General features: G+C 32.2%; 1 long non-coding RNA gene across 1 annotated transcript; it reads left to right on the plus strand.

The window, feature by feature from the left end:
- The first annotated feature begins 14,150 nt into the window (after positions 1 to 14,150).
- On the plus strand, positions 14,151 to 14,978 carry LOC110910652. The gene is made up of 3 exons (XR_002576363.2): positions 14,151 to 14,227; positions 14,532 to 14,609; positions 14,893 to 14,978. It is a non-coding gene; the product is annotated as an uncharacterized LOC110910652 (long non-coding RNA).
- Positions 14,979 to 21,400: the final 6,422 nt, after the last annotated feature.

Raw genomic sequence — 21,400 nt, forward strand, 5'->3', positions numbered from 1 at the left:
GGGGATCGCTAAAATGAAAACCACCTCTAGTTGTAAAAACCATGGGAACCACTTTCTAGCCTTTGGATCAACAAGATGAATGGATGATATTAAAAGTAACAAAAAATATTAAATAAATTTTGTCTTATTATGTCTTTATTATTTTAATCCAAAAGGGTATTTAAGTAAAATAACTTTTTTTTGTCTTTTTGCCTTTATTATTTTTTTATTACTTTTTTGTTTTATTATATTACTTTTTAGTTTTATTATATTACTTTTTATTATTTTAAAAGATTTTTTTAGTAAAAACATTTTTAAATTCAAATTTTTTTAACAAAGACAATTCTTTTTGCGGGCCGGTTTTTGCACGCCGGGTTTTTTCAACCGTCGTTTTTACGCGCCGTTTTTTAACGCCGTTTTTTTAACGCGCCGTTTTTAACGCCGTTTTTTACGCGCCGTTTTTAACGCCGTTTTTTACGCGCCGTTTTTTTAACGCCGTTTTTAACGCGCCGTTTTTTAACGCCGTTTTTTAACGCGCCGTTTTTTTAACGCGCCGTTTTTTAATGCCGTTTTTTACGCGCCGTTTTTTACGCGTCGTTTTTTAACGCCGTTTTTTTAACGCGCCGTTTTTTACGCGCCGTTTTTTTAACGCCGTTTTTTACGCGCCGTTTTTTTAACACGCCGTTTTAGCGTCCCGTTTTTACGCGCCGTTTTTTTACGCCCCGTTTTTTTCACGCCGTTTTTGCGACCGGGTTTTTTTACGTCCCGTTTTCATGTCCCTTTTTTACGCGCCCTTTTTACGTTTTAAGTTTTACGTAAAAGTTTTTACGTTTTACGTAAAACTTTTTACGTTTTACGTAAAACTTTTTACGTTTTACGTAAAACTTTTTACGTTTTACGTGAAACTTTTTACGTTTTACGTTTTACGTAAAACTTTTTATGTTTTACATTTTTACGTTAAAAAGTTTACGGTTTACGGTTTAACTTTTTTTTCTTTACAAAAACTTTTTTACGCACCCTTTTTTCAAGTTTACGGTGGTGGTTTACGGTTTTTTAACGCGCCAAATTTTTTACACGCCGTTTTAACGCGCCGTTTTTTTCACTTTTTTTAATGCGCCCTTTTTGTACACTTTATACGTTTTACGTTAAAAATTTTAAAATTTTTACGCACCGTTTAGCCTCGTTTTTTTCGCGCCGTTTTTTACGTTCCGTATTTTACGGCCCGTTTTTTTTTTCAAAAAAAAATTACGATTTACGGGATAAAAAATTTTTAGCTCAATTTTTTACGTTTTAAGTTTTACGTTTTACTTTTTTTACGTTTTACGTTTTAAACTTTTTAAAATTTTTACGTGTTACGTTAAACTTTTTATGTCCCGTTTTTACGTTTTTACATAGAAGTTTACGTTTTGCAGGTTACATAAAAAAAATTTACGTTTTACGTTAAATTTTTATGAACCACCCTTTATTGCGAGAACCGCGAGAACCAATGTGAACACAACCAAAAATACCTGAAAATGGCTAAAAAACACACAAAAACATTTTTAACAATTTTTATGAAAAAATCGTTACTTTTAGTAGCCAAAAAAAATTTTGGCTACTAAAAATAGCGATTGTAAAAAATATTAAAAAATTATGTGTTTTTTTTTATTTTTTTAGATTTTTTAAGGTTTTTTAGGGGTTTAGTTTTTAGCATTTCAGCTTGGGGGGGGGGGGGTTAGGTTTTTAGGGGGTGGGGGAGGGGGGTTTAGGTTTTTTTCTTTTCTTTTTTTTTTTGAGGGGGGGGGGGTGAGGGGTGGGGTGGGGTGGGGGTTAGGTTTTTTTATGTTTTTTTTTTTTTGGGGGGGGGGGGGTTAGTTTTTAGCATTTAGCTTGGGGGGGAGAGGGTTAGGTTTTTTTTGAATGGGGGGATTAGGTTTTTTAGGTCTTTTTAGGGTTTGTTTAGCTATTTTAGGTTGTGTTCACATTGGTTCTCGCGGTTCTCGCAATAAAGGTGGTACTCGCATGAACCTTGCCCTATATATATATATATAAAATGTTTAACGTAAAACGTAAAAAGTTTAACGTAAAACGTAAAAAGTTTAACGTATAACGTAAAAAGTTTAACATATAATGTAAAAAGTTTAACGTAAAACGTAAAAACGTAAAACGTAAAAAGTTTATCGTTAAACGTAAAACGTAAAAAAGTTATATATATATATATATATATATATATATATATATATATATATATATATATAGGGTCGGGATTTGGAGAAAACGGTAGAAAGTGTGAGAACGGTGAGAATGCTTATCGATCGTCCGATTAAAACAATCTATGGACTAGATTGGCGCGGTGGCGTTTTCGTAAATAACATCAATTTTATTACGTGGACGCGCCTCATTAAGGGTAAAAGCGTCTTTACACCTCTATACCAAAACGCCATACTGATGAATAAAACGCCATTACGGACCAAAACACATGGCTATATAAACAAAAAACATCCCAAACATAAAAACACACCCCCCAGAACCTGAAACGCCATATTTTCTACTATATACCATTCAACTTACAAACGCCAAAATCCCCAAAACATCAAACACAACTACTCAAAAAACGCCTTATTTTCTATGGTTCTTTCAGATACACTATTTCCTCAGAAAAACGCTAAAAATGCCAAATATCGTTTTCTGAATATTCAAATATTGTTCTACGCCAAAGTTTCGGATAATGCATTCTTCCTGAGTTGTTGTGACTCAAATAACATTTTGCTGCATGAGATGGACAAATCATAAACAAAAAAATGTTGGGGTTCAGACTTATGCCATTTTATGTGTTTTGTTCTTGATGAATATTTTAATGGCATGAAAAACACGAATGACACTAATGAGTTGTTTGAAGATACATATTCAAACAAAAAACTCATGTCGTTTTGTCTTCCCAAACGGCCACAAAAACACAAGCATGGCTAAGCCAAACCGCCAGTAAACATGTTTCAAAGAAGAAAGAGACTGACGACAGTGAAGATTTGAAAGATGAATTATTTCTATTTTAATTTTTTTTTCTGTTGTTTGTTATTTATTTTTGAACTTAGAATAAAAAATAACATTATATTAATAAAACACCAAAACAGTCATAATTATTGTGAAAACGCCATAATGCAATAAAACGCCAAGAACTCCCAACCTATAATAAAAGTAATTTGGAGAAGCATTATTAAAAGCTAAAAATGGAAAAAAAAAAAAACAACCAAAAACTACTTAAAGCCATTAAAAAAGGCCAAATTTGGAAGATGGAATGTCTAAGACCATAAAAACTCATAAAAACCTGAACAAAAACAGTAAAAAATACACACAATAACTGAAAAGACGGCTACTTTATTAATATCATTTATTATAAAATAAAAATCCCGCCTAAACTACGCGTCAAAAACATCCTATAAGAGAGACATCTGCACAATCAACTTATCACACCACTAAAAAAATAAACGCCATCTTTCCAAAAACCATTCACTTTAAAACGCCAAAAAAGATACTTAAAAAAGCCAACGATGCGGAAACTCATTTCTTCTATATTGAGTGTTGTTCTGAATGAAGATTCATTGAATGGATTCTACTCTGAGGTGGGTATCTCTATAAGCTTTTGCTGAATGAGATGGACAAATTTTCATGAAAAAATGAAGAAAAAAAGACTTTTACCCCTTAATGAAGACGGCCATTATGTAGGAAAATAAGGATCTACATAAGGTATTCAAGACAGGTTAAAAACGCCAAAAAGGTTAAAGTAGAAGAGGCTGATGACAGTGAAGATTTGGAATAGAAATTAGATTATAATTTTTATTTTATTTTTCAATTTCTATTGTTTGTTATCTAATTCTCTGATTTTATTATCTAAATATCTATTAAAAAATTAATATAAAACGCCAAAAACACCAAAACGACTGATAGCGTGAAACCTGAGAGAACGGATGCTAGCAAAGCACGATGTTGCTATAAAACGCCAAAAACGCCAAACAAGGTATTACTGAAAAATCAACACTAATTCACCGATGAAATTAAACGAAAATAGAAATTGCTAAACAGAAAAATGAAGAGACGGTAACATTATTGCCAAACATTTATTATATTAAAAGCCACTACATGGAAAACTGAATTTATTTATCTTTTCAAAACGCCATAATTGTCTGTCAAATTATAGACCTGTATCCTACTTGATATAATAAACATCAAGAAAATTACTGATGTTTTTTAAATCATAGACATTCATCCTGATTTAAAAAACAATAAAAACGCCAAAAACATACTTAAAACGCCAAAATATTTACTATGATCCTGATCTACAAACAATAAAACGCGGCGTATTTATTAAACGTCATAAAAATGGAAACAGAATGGGAGACGCGTTTAAAAACAGAAATATGAAAGGACAAAAAAGCCCCTCCGCCCTTCTCTAAGTGGCGTGACACGTGTTGGGCCAGGAAGCGTTCTCACCATTCTCACACTCTCTACCGTTTTCTCGTGATCCCGTTTCTATATATATGTGTGTGTGTGTGTGTGTGTGAGAGAGAGAGAGAAGGATCCGTTAGGAACCACCCTTTATTGCGAGAACCGCGAGAATCAATGTGAACACAACCAAAAATACCTAAAAATAGCTAAAAAACACAAATTTTTTTTTAATATTTTTTATCAAAAAAAATCGCTACTTTTAGTAGCAAACAAAAATTGTATTTTTTTTAAAAAAAAAAAATTTAGCTACGAAAAGTAGTGATTTTAATGTAAAAAATATTAAAAAAAATTGTGTGTTTTTTTTTTATTTTATTAGGTTTTTTGGAGGTTTAGTTTTTAACATTTTAGCTTGGGTGGGGGGGGGTAGGTTTTTCAGGGGTGGGGGAGGGGGAGGTTTAGATTTTTTTATTTTTTTTTGGGAGGGGTGGGGGTTAGGATTTTTTAGGTTTTTTTACATTTTTTTTAGCTATTTTTGGTTGTGTTCACATTGGTTCTCGCGGTTTTCGCAACAAAGTTGGTTCTGCATGAACCTCACCCTATATATATATATATATATATATATATATATATATATATATATATATATATATATATATATAGGGTCAGGATTTAGAGAAAACGGTAGAAAGTGTGAGAACGGTGAGAACGCTTATTGATCGTCCGATCAAAACAATCTATGGACTAGATTGCCGCGGTGGCATTTTAGTAAATAACACCAATTTTATTACGTGGGCGCATGTCATTAAGGGTAAAAAACCATTCCTCACATAAAACGTCATTGAAAAATAAAACGCCAATTTTATCACTGTGTACTTTTTTCTGTGTTTTTATTTAAGCTCTCTGGCTACAAAAACGCCATAAAATATGAAACGCCATTATATATAACGCCAAAGCTTACATCCGGATAAATGTTAATTACATTTTTTGTTATAAAAATATCATCCCGCCTAAACTACGTGCCAAAAAAATTCTATAAATAGAAACGCATTACCACATTTCGTTTATCACACCAAAAAAACACAAAAAAAACATACAGTGGTTGCTAAAAAAATTTACAACTCAATGTAAAACGCCAAAAAATACAACGACAGCAAACATCTTTTCTTTTTTCCTCAGTAATGTTCTGCATAAAGCTTCATTTAATGATTTATTACGTGAGTGTAGTAAGATTTTGCTACATTAGATGGACAAAATTGAAAAAAGAGGGGTCGCTCTATGTCTCCAACATCCACAAAGACACTTCAACACATAACACATGAACAAAGAAAATAAACAACGCCAAATCCAAAACGCCATTTATTTGTCACATTTCTTGTAGTTTCAAAAGAAAAAAGAGACTGAGACTGAAGATTTAAAATCATAAATTGCTTCTACTTTGTCTTTTTTTTAAATTTTCTTTATCTATTGTTTGTTTTGTAATGTCAGTTAATAAACAACAAAATAATATTAATGCTATAATGAAAAATATAATAAAACACCAAAATTAGCAAATACGTGTAAAACGCCATAATGTCATAAAAACGCCACCCAAAAACTACCAAACTATAATAAAATTAATTTGAACAACTAATATTATAAAAAAAGCGTAAAACAATGTGCAAAGAATATAAAACAAAATAAGTCCAATAGTTATCTGACCGCCATTGGAAAACAAAACGCCATAATTACAGCCGTCAAAAGATTTGACGTGTTATACCATTAAAACAGTTGAGTCTGAAAACAAAACACGGTAAACTGCAAAAAACAATAAAATGAAACAATGGAAAACATAATTACTAACATTTATTATATTAAATTTATTTATCTTTTTCAACACGCCATAATTACCTGTCACACGCGGGAAAAAATAGTCAATATAAAAGAAGACCATGAGAACCTAAGCTCAAAACATGCCAAAAAGACTAAAACCCCACATATTCTCCAAAACGCCAAAAAATTTAAAAAAATTTCGTAGAGGTTTGAAATGAAAGAGAAACGATTCATTATAAAGTTCTCTGACAGGAGAAGGGTAAAGGTAAGAAAAATAAAAGCCATGATGGGAATGAATGAAAATGTTCAGAAGGATATCCTGGCCCTTGGGGTTCCAATAGACAACGATTGTGAAAAAACGAGAACTGTAATAAAAAGACTGGAGAGAAAGTTTCCAACAGAAGATGATGAAGATGATGATGATATTGAAGATACTCATATACCAAAACTTAAGAGTTGGGTATTGCATGAGGAAGAAGGAACATTTGAAGTGACTTATAAAAACGAGGTGCAATATTCAAGGCCAATGGAAGAAATGTTGAAGACAGGGTTGCTATCTATCATTGAACAACTCTGTGATTACCTTCAAACGATCCAAAATCCAAGGATGCAGTGATATTCAAGAATAGGCTGCAGCAAAGAAGAGACAAGCTAATGGCGTTATACGCAAAAATGAAATTTGATGATGAAGAAACTGAAGAAATTGATGAACAAAGCGATGGGTACATCTCTGATGTAATCCCACCTACGGAATACTATTAGTTTATTTTGATTTTCGTGTTATTGTAGTTTTATAAAATATTAATCTATGGTAATGAATTATTAACAAAAAGATACAAAACGCCAAAAATGACAAGGAAAAAGCCATAACGCCAAAATATTAACTATGTGACACAAAAAGAATTAATTCAACGAGAAGAAATCTGAGAAAAAACAGTAAAACGCCAAATAATTAATAAATCTACATAACGCCAAAATTATCTTGTACGCAAAAAATAAAGAAGCATGTCAAACGCGAAAATCGTGAAAGGAGAAGAATACTAAAAAGATAAAAAAAAACCCCTCGGACCCTGATCATGCCCCGCGTCACGTGTTCGGCCAGGATGCGTTCTCACACTTTTTGCCGTTTTCTCTTGATCCCGTTTCTCTCTCTCTCTTTCTCTCCCCCCCCTCTCTCTCTCTCTCTCTCTCTATATATATATATATATATATATATATATATATATATATATATATATATATATATATATATATATATATATAGGGGACCGCTAAAATGAGAACCACCACGAGTTGTAAGAACCACGAGAACCGCGACCCGCGGGTGGCCGTTGACCACGAAATTTTTTTTACACCTAGATCCGTATATTTTAAGACCGGGTGTAAATTTTGGGTTCAAACGGCGCGCCCGAGGGGGTAGTTTTTTACGCCCAAAGTTTGGGTTTTTTTAATTTTTTTAATTTTTCTTTTTTTTTTAACCAAACTTTGGGCGTAAAAAACTACCCCCTCGGGCGTGCCGTTTGAACCCAAAATTTACACCCGGTCTTAAAATATACGGATCTAGGTGTAAAAAAAATTTCGTGGTCAACGGCCACCCGCGGGTCGCGGTTCTCGTGGTTCTTACAACTCGTGGTGGTTCTCATTTTAGCGGTCCCCTATATATATATATATATATATATATATATATATATATATATAGAGAGAGAGAGAGAGAGAGGGGGGGGAGAGAAAGAGAGAGAGAGAAACGGGATCAAGAGAAAACGGCAAAAAGTGTGAGAACGCATCCTGGCCGAACACGTGACGCGGGGCATGATCAGGGTCCGAGGGGTTTTTTTTTATCTTTTTAGTAAAAAAATTCGTGGTCAACGGCCACCCGCGGGTCGCGGTTCTCGTGGTTCTTACAACTCGTGGTGGTTCTCATTTTAGCGGTCCCCTATATAGCGGTCCCCTATATATATATATATATATATATATATATATATATATATATATATATAGGGGAGGGCTATATAGAAAACTCTGGAAACTCAAAACTCCCCTCATTTTTACCCAACCTCCCGATTTTTTTGAAAAAAATAATACATGTAATATACATGTTTTTAAGAGTTTTGGGCAAAAAAAAAACAAAAAAGCGCCGAAGGGATGTTTTTAAAAATATAAACAAATTTCAGCAAACTCCGGGTGACTAACATGTGTTAGGCAAAAAAGGCTGAAACTTGCTGAAATTTGTTTTTTTTTTTAAACATTCCTTTGACGCTTTTTTGTTTTTTTGGCCCAAAACTCTTAAAAACATGTATATTACATGTGTTATTTTTTTCAAAAAAAAAAAAAAAAAAAAGTCGGGAGGTTAGGTTTTCTAGGGTTTTTTCTCAAAATGGAGGGTTTTCTACCTAGTTTTAGCCTACATATATATATATATATATATATATATATATATATATATATATATATATCACTTTCCTTAAACAGTTAATATAATTCTATAAATAACATGTACGATATGGTACCAAAATTAGTTGTTCTTTATTATTATCTATAAATAAATAACATGTACGATCTAGTACCAAAATTAGTTGTTCTTTATTATTATTATTATTATTATTATTATTATTATTATTATTATTATTATTATTATTATTATTATTTACGATATGTACCAAAATTAGCTATTATTATTATTATTATTATTATTATTATTATTATTATTATTATTATTATTTTCTTTGGTAACAGCAAGTTGGGAGTTGTGGTTCTTCCACCAACAATGACATATTGCCATTCGCCCATTCTACACTTAGGTCCACTCTATCTTGAATGAAGATAAGAAACGTGAAGGAGATGGCATTTACTTTTATATTTAATTTTTATCTATTAATTTTGTAAAATTTATACACGTATTGAAATCATTTGAATACTAACCACAAATTATTATTAAGCTATAATCACTCAAGCCAGATATTATCTATCTATTATACTAAAGTAAAATAAAGGTTGACTATTTGACCATGATGTGGTAATGGTCTTTAGCCAGATAATTGGTGAAGGGGTAAGGTCCCAAAAACCTCATAAAAAGGATTTGAGACCATACCACAAACTGGCCTTTCAACCTTTTAACCTTGCGCGACCGCGCATTGGTCTTACAAAAGGGAGAAAGTAATCAACAATTTATAGTCGCGCGCCCAAAGGAAAGCATAAAATCCTTGCGCCTTCTTCCATTAGCAAAAGATTGAAATCCTAAAGATTAATACTTCCGCCCAAATATCCAAACTTGGTTATTTTTTGCCCAAACTTGGGATTTACACATCTGTGTCCACACAGTAAGGTGTCACACTAGATTACAGCAGTAATCTTCTAGAACGAATATGATCGTACACCACCCAGACGGTTACAACCGTCTGGACACGTGTCATTACCACAGGCATCCCTGAAACCACAACGAAAGCATGCAATTGGAGAATGATCTCCACTTAATCACTTTCCACGTGGCAATTCCCCAGCCTTAGATCACACTCACTTCTCAAATACTATCTCTTCTCCATTACCAATACTTATTCTCACACCGGAGTCGGGTCAAGGAGAGAACCCTCTTCTCCCCTTGACGAGGCTAACGGTGCTCTTTTTTGCAGAACCACCGGAGAAGAAGTTCGGTAGCAACTGAATCAACCGAGAGAGAGCTAACCCTTTTATGCGGATTCAAACCCCCTAGATATTTCGGTTCGACCATTTATCTAGTGTTTCTTCAATTGGTTTTTAGGCGCCATTTCTATCAATTCTCTGAATTCTCCTTAGCGCTCACAATTCCTTCCTTCTTCTTTGAAACGCTTCATAAATTATATATGGAAAGTTGAACGATTCATCAATTGCCATAAGATCTGTTGCTATATTATGGAAGCGTTTCCAATTTTAAGGCTTATATACAATTTACTGCTTTTAATCGGAGGATTCAAAGGATCATTCAAGTCGCCTGCTTTGTTTTATCTTCATCATCCTTTGAAAGTGAAGCATCTGTAAGTTGGATTCCATCTCTGTTTGTGATTTTGTAGTTGTTATAAGAAAACCCTAATTTCGTTGTATGATTTTTATGTTGTTGCTCTTGATTCAGATTTGCCTTAGATGGGTTCAGTCGAGTATTATGCTGCCATGACCCACCGTGACCGCCTTTTTCATTGTCGCCGCCTCGCCGCCGCCACCGTCGAGTCTTCTTTGGCATTTCTTGATGGCAATGAAACTTATCAGCTTCAGTCTCTTGGATTGTAAGTTCTTTTGTTTTGCCATAAAAGTGGAATTGGGGTTAAATTAAATTAATACAATATTTAAAAGAATTTTGTTTATGATTAATTTTGGGAATTCTAATCATGTGATGATGCAGAGTTGGGTATTTGTTAAACCAATGAACAAATTCAGGAAGCATTTTTTTTCTTATTATTCATATGACATATCTGTATGTGTGTGTCTTGAAATTTATTTAAGCATAGTTCTTGAAACTTTGATGTTTCATATAATTTGAGTTAATTGTATCACTTTAGTATGTTGGATTTGAATTTTGAAATGGTTGTGTTTTGAAACTTCAAAGCATATAATTTTTTTTTCATATGTATTTTTGAAATAAGCTGGTCTTTCTTTTACACGAGTGCAGGTGTATGATATTTCTTATAATTGTCAATTAGCGTTTGCTTACTTATTCGTATTCAAATAGCAAATGTTAAACATCCACTATTGATTTTTTAAAGAACAACATAATTGTTGGGAACTGAGCTCAAATTTTCTCATTAGATAGATTATTTATTTATTTCTTTTAATAAAAGATATGCCACAAATAGGGGGAGCTCGGTACCAACCGGTGCCAAAAATTCCAAAAAATGGGTACGGGTACCGAAAATACCCGGTACGGTCATTACCGGTGCAGACCGGTTTTTAAGGTTAAAAAGCGGTACCGATAACGCTTAATGTCGGTACACTAAAATTCAAATCGGTTCGGGAAATTCGAAACCGGTACTTGGTGCCATTTGCTCATTCCATGCCACAACACATTTTACTATTGTCAATTCATTTGTTTTTCACTGTCATTTTACCATTTACAAATAATTGATAGATCATTTTGCCAAGAAAATGTATTGTTTTGAACATTTATCATGTCTAATTGTATAGGTTGATAAGGTACAAGTGACCCGGGAAGCAATAGTTATTGGCGATGGTGATGACAACGATGGATGGGCACCAAATTTGGAGGTGGAGGATAACTACAATGCACATCTTTGATTTTTGTGTTTTTATGTATTAGAAGTTAATATGTGTTTGTAGAGGATTTGAATTTTTTTTGATATATTATGTGCATTTGACATAGCATGACATGTGTTCGATGCAACAAGAGAGATGCTTTCGATATGGGCTATATGGTACATAACGCTTGGACCGATTGCAGGTGAGACGATGTTAGAGATGACATGATTGAAGGAAGAGGCTAAAACGCCGGTTGAGGTAAATACAATTTGCTATTTTGGTTGAACTTGTGAAACATTGTATGGTATAATTGTGATTGAAGTTTATTCCGGTTGTGCAGCAACAACTTGCAGCAGAGAGAAGGTGCATAAACAGCAGAGTGAGACCTTGAAAGCGAACTACAAGTATGAGCTGATTGATGGTGCACAAGACGATGGGATGGTGAAGTGTTTTGCTAGCCATTATGGGAAATAAAAACTCGACGACGACTATTCTGATGCTTCTAAGCTTCTTGACATATGTAACTTCATAGTTTAAGTGAAAGTGATGCTTAAGAAAAAAAATTAGGTCGTTTATATTTGTGTAATGCCATTAATTTCTGTTTTGGTAGATTTATATTGGCTGTAGATTGGAGGGTGCTAGCATCTTCAGGTTATCCTCTTTTGTTTTCACTTTAAACTTCAGGTCGCTTGAACTTATGTTCATTTTTTTTTTTTTTTTTTGCAGACATCAAAGTAACTCAAATTGCAAGCCTAACAACTAAAACTTTAGGTACGACTCATTTTTTCATCGCTTTTTGTTACATTACCACGTATCCTTTTCATCGCTTTTCATCCTTTTATATTTTTGTCTTAAACCTTAAACCCGTTTCTTAATATTTATGTAACTTATTATATAGGTTTTAATACTTCTTACTTTTCTATTTTTTTTTCATTATTCAATTCTAGAAGAAACATTTACGGAGGTAAGGAAATGAAGACAAGATAAACGGTTCAAAGTTGGAGTCCAGGTCGTATGGAGTATATGTATGATCTTTTGTATAAAGTTAAAGGATTTGTGAAAGTTGTAGCCCAAGTTGTAGCATGTAGAGCAATGTAACAAGATTATGTAGCAAAGGTATATGTGCAAATTTAGTTTTATGATGTTGTGTGTTCATTGGTTTATTCTTTAGATTATGAGATATATTATAGTTTGTTATGTACTCAATAAGATAAGTTATTCACCTATTCATGCTTAATTATAAAACTTAAGTAATACAAGTGTAGTTACTGTTGTTAGTAGCATTCATAAACAATTTGTCCAACTTCTTTTTATAGATATTAGTAGTTTTGTTTTTTACTGTGGGACCAAGTCTAATACAAGTACATATTTTAATTTGTGACTTGAATTGAAAATCACCGTACACATTTCATGAATCTTAATAATTTAGATCACATTAGATAGAGTTTCTTGAATATCACAAGTTAATAAACCCTTTTCTTTCTGACTACACTATGTTTTGGTTTATTAAACCTAAATGCCCAAGAAATCTAAATAATAAATATAACATCTGGATATGTAATTTCTACTTCTAATTATATGGTTATTTTGGGGTCTTGATTCATCAATGCTGCAACAAATTTGAATAATTTATTTGTTTATTTATTTATTTTTCTTGAAATAATCATATTTAAGTTTTTTTTGTTCATCGTATCTTAGTGTAGTTGGCTCCTTATATTATTCTAAACTTAACTGCTAAGTGCATCGAGTGTTCAGCAAAGATTACTATGAAGACATGCCCTCGAAATTCAGAGTATGTTAAGCAGGTCGAGTGGTTATTTTTCTTATCTCACTTATGAAGGTGTAACATGATATACTTGAAGCCATTGTAAAGCATTGTGCTTTGGAGTAGAATGTCGAGTTAGCTTCTGAAGTTGGAGACTTTACTTGATGATAGCGTGGGGCAAAATGTCGAGTTGGAATTTGAAAGGAGTGGCACGTCTTTGACCATTCAGTTGGTGGTGAGTGACCGACCTTTACATCCAGGTTATATGCTTTACATTTATCATGTGTTCTTTGTTTCAAGCTGAAGACTTACACTCAATAACTCTTTCGGAGTTAGGAGTAGCACGTCTTTGTGATGTACATTTTAGAGGTGAGATTTTTAACCTGTATACCTACAAAAGTGTTGACTTAAGTTACGTTGTATGTCTAATTAGTTTAACGGTTTTAGGTAAAAGCTTTAACTGAATAGGAAACCACTTGAAAGTCTCTATAAGAGTACACCTAGCTGAGTAGCCGTAGAATAATCATTTTTGTTACTTGAACGATTTGATAAACTTATCTCTATTTTTTATTGGCAGCAAAATTCATCAGATATTAAAGATATTAACGGTACATTGTCAATTCATAGGCAAGTGGTAAGTGATATGGTGGGTTTACTTTATAAAATTTATATTTTTCAATTTGTTGTTATGATCCTTGTGTTGGGCTATTTTTGGCAGCGGAGCCGCCAGTGAAGGCGGCTGACCATACGGGACAGAACTATATTAGGTTTGGTTCCGACTCTTTATCCGCGTTTATTTGATTATACGTCAAGCCGATCTCTTTGAAGAGCGGTGTTTAATCAATTGCATTGACAAATTATATTTTTGGTTGCATTAAAACATTAATAGTATAATTTCGACTCAGTTTTTTTAATCTGTCTTTTGATCTTTTCCTTATCTAGCCTTAGGAGGACGTGCTAAAGAATGCAAATAATCAAGGAACAACCATCCTCCATAATCTGAAGGTAGATTATACTTTGGGAGATTTCGAGGTAAATCAAAATATTCATTTTGTAGAATATTTCCAAGTTTTGTATTTAGTTATAACAAAGTTATGCTATAATGCAATAAAATACTAACAAAAAATGAAAGATATCCTCTAAGGTGGATCTTTTATAGTGGTTATTTGCTATGTTTTAATTTTCTTGCTTTTGGTCAATTAAAGGTGCTAACATCAGTTAGCATGAATTCTTAGACCCTTTGTGATCTTTTACAGTGATTATTTGCTATGTTTTAATTTTCTTGCTTTTTTTCAATTAAAGATGCTAACATCAGTTAGCATTAAACGTTTTGTAGGTAATTTTATGGAGCTACACATATTGGTGGTTGTTTAGGGGAGTTAACGGGCTCTCATATTCATCGCTTTTCATGGAGGTAAGTTGTTTTGTTATATCATTTCATATCATTTTTGTTGGGCTGGGTAAAAGATCAAGATGGGTTGAGTCAGGTTCGTGACCTATTCAATCCAGTTGACCCGTTATAATATATATTTGCATTAAAGGCATCATGCAAGCTAGTTGGATGATCTTCTTTTTTCAAATAATTTGACCCGTTATAATTGGTTTTCCAGTTGAGGATAACCATAATGTAGTGACTATGTAGAAAGCATATTGTTATCATTCTAAAGTTTTGTTTGGTGCTTTAATATTTGGTGCAGAAGGTATCTATCCGGCGACCCTTAGACGTGAAGCCCAACTTTGGAAAGGTCTAGAACAAAAATGATGATCTACATTGGCTTCAATGCCGATAGATATTATATGTTTATTCATTTTCGGTTTTCCTATAGCTTTCTACTTTGATTCATGATTTATTTTGTAAATGAAATCACTTGAAGTTTCGACCAATTGTTTAGTTTTTGGCATGAAATATGGGGACTTGGGATTAAATCACATTGAATGTTTATTTGCTGGTAGGTATTGTTGGGTTTGGTGGTAAGTGCAGGTTATTGGACTTGGGTTTGACTTGGATGATGGCAAGAAGCTTGAAGTTTGTTGCTGATGCGTATGAAAGCCAATATAGTTTTGAAGATTGATGTTTTTTTGTTTGAACTGTATTTTGTCTTGATATTGGTTGTTTTCGTTTGTTTTTTGTTTGGATTTTGAATACGTTTTATGTTTGTAATACTTGGGTTGTGTGGGGTCGCGAGTAGAGTTAGAAGTAGTAATTGTTATTGGTTAGAGTGGTTGGGGTAGGGGTTTGTTAAAACCCATTCTGTAAGGCCTTAGGCGTTTTTGAGGTTGGTGTTCTTGGGGTATGTCTCGGAAGACCCAATGCTCTTTAGGTGTAACTATTTTTTTTAATTTTATTAATAAGTTTTGACGGGGTGTCGTCCCTGTTTAGAAAAACAAAAGATTGAATTAATTACTTTAGTTGCATGCCTAATTTGAGGTTTTCTTTGTAAATAGACTTCCTTGATTTTTTTATGGTATAGGACGAGTCGGGTTGGGTTGACACGCAAACACAACTCCGATCATCGGATGTTGCAACTAGATACAATGTTGGGGCCTTTTTGTTTATACTATTAGGGGAATCATTGCTTATGTAATGTGGAAGGCCTTCAGCACTAATTCGAGGTTGGATCATTATTTATTTTATATCCAAGGTAAAATTATGTTTACGATCAATATACATAACTTCAGGATGTCAAAGAGAAGCACTCAGTTACTCTCTTATAGCTCAATATCATCATGATGTAATAAAGTATTTACGTATTAAAGTATAATTTTTTTTTTTGTTTTTTAGCCACCCGTGTATTACACGGGGACTTAGACTAGTTAAATATAGAGTAAAGTTCACGTACATAATGTACGAAAGGCATAAAAAGTCAAAAAAACTACGGTGGCATTTTCGTAATTATTTACTCGTAGAGTAATTATCAAAATTACTCGACAAATGATCTTGTAGAGTAATTTGATCTTGTAGAGTAATTTTGTAAAATGTTCTTATATGGTAATTTTGATTTTGTAGAGTATCTTAATTACTCTACAAATGATCTTGTATGGTAATTTTGATCTTGTAAGATAATTTTATAGAGTATCATAATTACTTTACAAATGATTTTGTAAAGTAATTTTTAATTGTATGTTGTTTGATAAACTTGCAGATTAATTTTGATACACTTGTAGAATAATTTTAATGTAGAGTAGTTTTGATACATTTGTAGAGTAATTTTGAAAATTATCATACAAGATCAAAATTACTCTACAAGATACACTTGTAGAGTAGTTTTGATAATTACGATACAAGATCAAAATTACTCTATAAGAACATTTTAGAAAATTACTCTACAAGATCAAAATTACCCTACAAGATCATTTGTAGAGTAATTTTGATAATTACTCTACAAGTAACTAATTACGAAAATGTCACCGTGTTTTTTAGCAAAACCTTCAATTCGTACGTTTTATACGTTAAAGTTATTTGTATTTGATCTTTTGTCATTAAGTATAATCATAGAGTTATAAAAATCAACAATCAATGCAATATATTAGTTTATGAGATTAACCAATGATTTTGTACTAAATTTAAAACACTTATAGTAACTTTGACTTGTTTTTCATCTAAAAAGAGTTGGCGACACAACTTGTTACCCGATTGTCTTATGTAATTTCTCCTTGAGGTGTTTAAGTAGAACTATATAATTTTTCTCTTTGACTTGGTTTTTCATCTAAAAAGAGTTGGCGACACAAATTGTTACCAGATTGTCTTATGTAATTTCTCTTTGAGGTGTTTAAGTAGAACTATATAATTTTTCACTCTATTGTATCATTATTAACTACAAAGAGGAAGGAAGTTTGCAACTTTTCCTTCATACATAGTAATCTTTGAGTTTTATGATATACATTTGTCGGGCCAGGATATAATAAGAAGTATGTTTTATGTAGGAATGATAGGAAGTAATCTTGACCATCTATTAAATAATCAAGGGTTAAGATTAAATGGGTGAGATTGAATAGAAAAAAAAGAGATGCGTGGGTTATTCTAAGGGTATTCTAGTCCATGCAAGTCAATAGTTTCTCTCTCCTCCAATTCTCTCACATTTTTAAAACGTAAATAACTTTTTCATAAAACATTATTTTTTATGAAAATTGCACATAAAACGAACGTTTTTAATCTTTAAAACAAGCACACTATTGTTATACTTTTGAAAAAAAGTTTCCGATAACTCAAATGCGTAAAACGAAGTGGACAAAAAACACAAAAGAATGAGTTTTGGGTAAATTACACTTTTCGTCCTTTATGTTTGTATTATATTGCAATAGATAGTCTTTAACTTGAATAATTACAGTCGCATCCTTTATTTGAAAAACCCATTACGCCATAGGTCCTTTAGCACAAACTAGTTTAAAATTTTCAGTTAAATATAGTATGTGCAAGGCACATGAGGGTATGTTAGTAATTTTACTATTATATATAAAAAAATCTTTTTATTCCTTCAAAACCATCAAATTGCTCATCTTCAAAACCGCATCATCAACAACAAACACTTTGCTCATCATCATCATCATCATCATCATCTACACCTGCAAACCATCAAATCTACTTAGTGGGAGAGATTCACCTTCTGCAATCACTACAACACCTTATTGAAACAAAAACAACAAATAAACATCACCAACCGATTCCTTCTGAATCTGTGCATAAGTGAATCCAAACTCGTCCCTATTTTGAGCATCAACCCCCTTAATCCTTGTTTATTGAAACAAAAACAACAAATAAAGCCAAAAGCTACCATGAGAAACATTATCTTATCCCTTTTAAGAACTGGGAATCTCCCATCTAAAGCCAAAAGCTTTGAGATTCAAGATATTGTTTTTGAAGCAAAGTTTTATGGGGTTGAAGATCTTCTTGTCCAATCTAAGTCAAATCCATCTCAGTTTGAGCCTTTTGGTCTTGAAAAGTCAATGATTTCGCCACTTAGTGGGAGAGATTCACCTTCTCAAATCCATCTCTGTTTGAGCCTTTTGATCTTGAAAAGTCAATGATTTCACCACTTAGTGGGAAAGATTCACCTTCTGCAATCGCTGCAACACCTTATGGGTCAGTTCATGTTTCTCATGGTAGCAAGATTACATTTTATGATTGGTATTTGCAAAGAAAGTCAAGTACTTTGACCCAATTCACAGCTATTGATTCTCTATTATCTTTGTCATCTTATGTTGTGGCAACTGGTTCCACTGATTTATGTGGGTTGCAAATTATTGATCTTGAAATGGGTTTTGTAAGAGAGACTTTAAATTGGGAAAATGCGACTAGATCTGGTTCAAGATTTTGTTGTTGATAATGCGGTTTTGAAGATGAGCAATTTGATGGTTTTGAAGAAATAAAACATTTTTTTATATATAATAGTAAAATTACTAACATACTCTCATGTGCCTTGCACATGCTATACTTAACTGAAATTTTAACCTAGTTTGTGTTAAAGGACCTAGCGTGTAATGAGTTTTCCAAATAAAGGATTGTGACTGTAATTGTTGAAGTTAAAGGTCATCCATTGCAATTTAATACAAACATAAAGGAAAAAAAGTGTAATTTACCCATGATTTTTTTAAACGCAATGGACTGAAAACACAAAAGAAAGTGTTCCTTCTGAAACGTAATGGACTAAGAATACAAAAGAAAGTGTTTTTTTTTTCTAAAACGCAATTGACTAAAAATACATAAAATATGTGTTTTTACCTAAAACGCAATGAACTAAAAACACTTCAAAATGTGTTTTTCTAAAACGAAATGGACCAAAAAACACATAAATGTGTTTGTCCTAAAACGCAATAGACAAAAAACATAAAAGAAAGTGTTTTTTTCTAAAAACGCAATGGACTAAAAACACATAAAAAATGTTTTACCTAAAACGCAATGGACTAAAACCATTTAAAATGTGTTTTTCTAAAATGCATTGGACCAAAAAACACATAAAAATGTGTTTTTCCTAAAACGCAATAGACAAAAAACACAAAAGAATGTGTTTTTTTTTTCTAAAATGCAATGGAATAAAAACACATAAAAATGTGTTTTACCTGAAACGCAATGAACTAAAAATACTTCAACATGTGTTTTTTTTTAAAAACGCATTGGACCAAAAAACACATAAAATGTGTTTTTTCCTAAAACGCAATAGACAAAAGGGGTAACTTTGTAGAATAGTAACCAAGTTTTAAAAGTGTTCTAATTAGGCCACTTAAGTTTCAAAAGTGTTCCAATCAGGTTACTCAACATTCATTTTTCATTAAAATTAAGGTTTTTTTCATCCATTTCATAAGTAACCATGGTGATGTGGATTTTTGTTTCTTTTTTCTCTTTTATTTGATGCTAACTTTGAGTGATGACGTGAATTGTAACTTGTTTTTATAATTTTTAATGTAATTAAAGTGTTTTTATTTTTAATAAATATAATTTCATATATTAAAATAATCCGAACCCAACATCTTATTCTTCATTTTTTTCTTGACACATAGAAAAAAGGACATGACTTGATTTGAATGTTAAGTTATCTAATTATGACAGAAACGATACGAGTGGCCTAATTAGAACACTTTTGAAACTTGGTTACTATTCTGTGACATATCAAAAGAAGGTGTTTTTTTTGTAAAACACAATGGACTAAAAACACAAAAGAAAGTGTTTATTCTAAAAAGCAATTGACTAAAAACACAAAAGAAAGTGTTTATTCTAAAACGCAATTGGCTAAAAACACAAAAGAAAATGTTTTTTTCTAAACGCAATGGACAAAAATTCATTCTTTTGTAAAACGCAATGGACAAAAAACTGTGTTTTTACATTATTTTGCAAAACGCAATGGACAAAAAAACAAACAAAAAAGGTGTTTTATCATTCTTTTGTAAAACCCAATGGACAAAAAAACACACAAAAAATATGTCTTTTCATTCTTTTGTAAAACGCAATTCTAAATGAAAGTTTAAAATGAAAACTGTTTTGTAATTTTCATTGAGACATTTTGTCAAACACCTAGTGTGCAACTTTTTACCAGTGATTTCTTAATAAAATTGGAACCAATAATGTTGCCCAAACGCAAGAATACATCAAGAGAAAAGGTTAGAATCATCGATATCTTCATTTTGCCTAGAAAATGTTTGAGAAATTTGAGAAATACCTGCTTCAATCAATTTCTCATGTTCCATGGCATTATGTTAAATTAAAAAAAATAAGAAATTGCATAAAAATAAACTGGGTTTCTTCAAAGAAATTGAAGAACACGTTGATTGAGTGTTTAAATCATTCATTGGTGAAGAAAATCGCGCTATGATGTGGTAATTCAAAAGAGAGAAATTGAAGGAAAGGTTGAAGATGGTGGTTTTTTGAAAATTGTGGATTTTGAAGATACAGAGAAATATAAATAGAATAGATGAAAAGAGATTGACTAAAATGTCCCTCCTTATGTTTTTTGTTATTTGCCACGTGTCATCTTATTATTTCTTCCTACACTTCCTACCTAAACTAAACTTCATATTTGATATGTTCCCTACATACGTCTATAGCTATATATCCATATAATTTCTAAACCGATAATTATTCTGAATATTTAAATACAAAGATAATTACATAATAGATAAATACACTACTACTATTCATTATCTTTGTTGAATCTTCATCGCATAAATCTGACGGGTTGCCATGGTAACTTCTGTAGAAACTTCCATTCGGTATGAACTTTCAATGGCATCACCGCTTCACTAGAAGCTCTATTTAAATAGTAACTTTTCTTATCTTTGTAAGTTTTATAACATCATTCCCTTTGTTTTTCTAATAATCTTTCTAAACCAATGACACCAATGGAATTAGATGTCTAATTATCGATTATTTAACGTTACTATTAAGGTACGATCCAAAGAGCTACACTTTGGACAAAGAACAAAGAATGATGTTTAATTGTTGAACACCATGTGTCACTGTTGGGCCCGAACAAAGGTTTACACAATATATGGGTTTGTTAAAAGGTGGTAATCTCGAAATCTACATGGATTTCGGGATGGGCTTAGATGTAATGGGCTAGAGTGGTTAGGTCATGTTGAGCACTAGTATATAAGGGGTCTTTGGTTATCAATTAGAGTTGTTGGTCATTATCGAAACATCAGTAGGTTGAAGTATACTTGTATCAGACGATTTTCTAATATAAATGCAAGTTTGTGTTCTTGTTCATCTCGTTC

Source organism: Helianthus annuus, chromosome 15 (assembly GCF_002127325.2).
Source record: "Helianthus annuus cultivar XRQ/B chromosome 15, HanXRQr2.0-SUNRISE, whole genome shotgun sequence".
In the NCBI taxonomy this organism is placed as follows: Eukaryota; Viridiplantae; Streptophyta; class Magnoliopsida; order Asterales; family Asteraceae; genus Helianthus; species Helianthus annuus.